Source organism: Apis dorsata, unplaced genomic scaffold (assembly GCF_000469605.1).
Source record: "Apis dorsata unplaced genomic scaffold, Apis dorsata 1.3 scaffold_245, whole genome shotgun sequence".
NCBI classification, from domain to species: domain Eukaryota; kingdom Metazoa; phylum Arthropoda; class Insecta; order Hymenoptera; family Apidae; genus Apis; species Apis dorsata.
In genome coordinates this window covers 72,788-73,356 of record NW_006263524.1, presented here as the reverse complement: position 1 = coordinate 73,356, position 569 = coordinate 72,788, and the positions used below count along the sequence as shown (strand labels likewise).

At 45.9% G+C, this 569-nt stretch overlaps 1 protein-coding gene across 1 annotated transcript in view; it reads left to right on the top strand.

The window, feature by feature from the left end:
- Positions 1-569, top strand: part of LOC102671067 — a 101,576-nt gene that overhangs the window by 60,633 nt on the left and 40,374 nt on the right. The gene's annotated exons all lie outside the window — the stretch shown is intronic.

Sequence of the window (569 nt, the reverse complement as noted above, 5' to 3'; positions counted from 1 at the left end):
TAGTCTCAAACTCTCTCCTCCTCCTCCTCCTCCTCCGTTCTTCTTTCCTCCAACCCATCCTTCTTCCTCCTCGTCGTCGTTGTCGTCGCGATGATCGTCCTCGGCTTCATCCTCTAAGGCCACTTGATCCACCCCTTTCCACCCCCTTCCCAACGAACGACCCACGCCGTTCAACTTCTTTGATCCCCGCCGACCGCTCAACTTCGAAGGATCACCGAGATTTTCCAAAGAATTCATAACTTTGGGAGAGATATCCCCCTAAAGGGGGGAGTGGGGCGACCTCCTCTCCTCTCCCCCTCCTCCAAGGAATCTTATTCCAGGAATCCGGAAAATCGTGGAAATCTGTTCTCCACATCATCACGAAGAAATTCAACGAATCCACGATATAGAAATATAAAATATATATATATATATATATATATAGAAACTTGATAAATAAATAGAAATAAAAATTCGTTCCCTCGAGTTCCCATAATCCCTGTTTCGGGCTACCTTCTAATATCAATGGATCAGGATGGAAGGTTGATCCTCGAGGATATCATTGACATCCTCTCTCTCTCTCTCTCTCT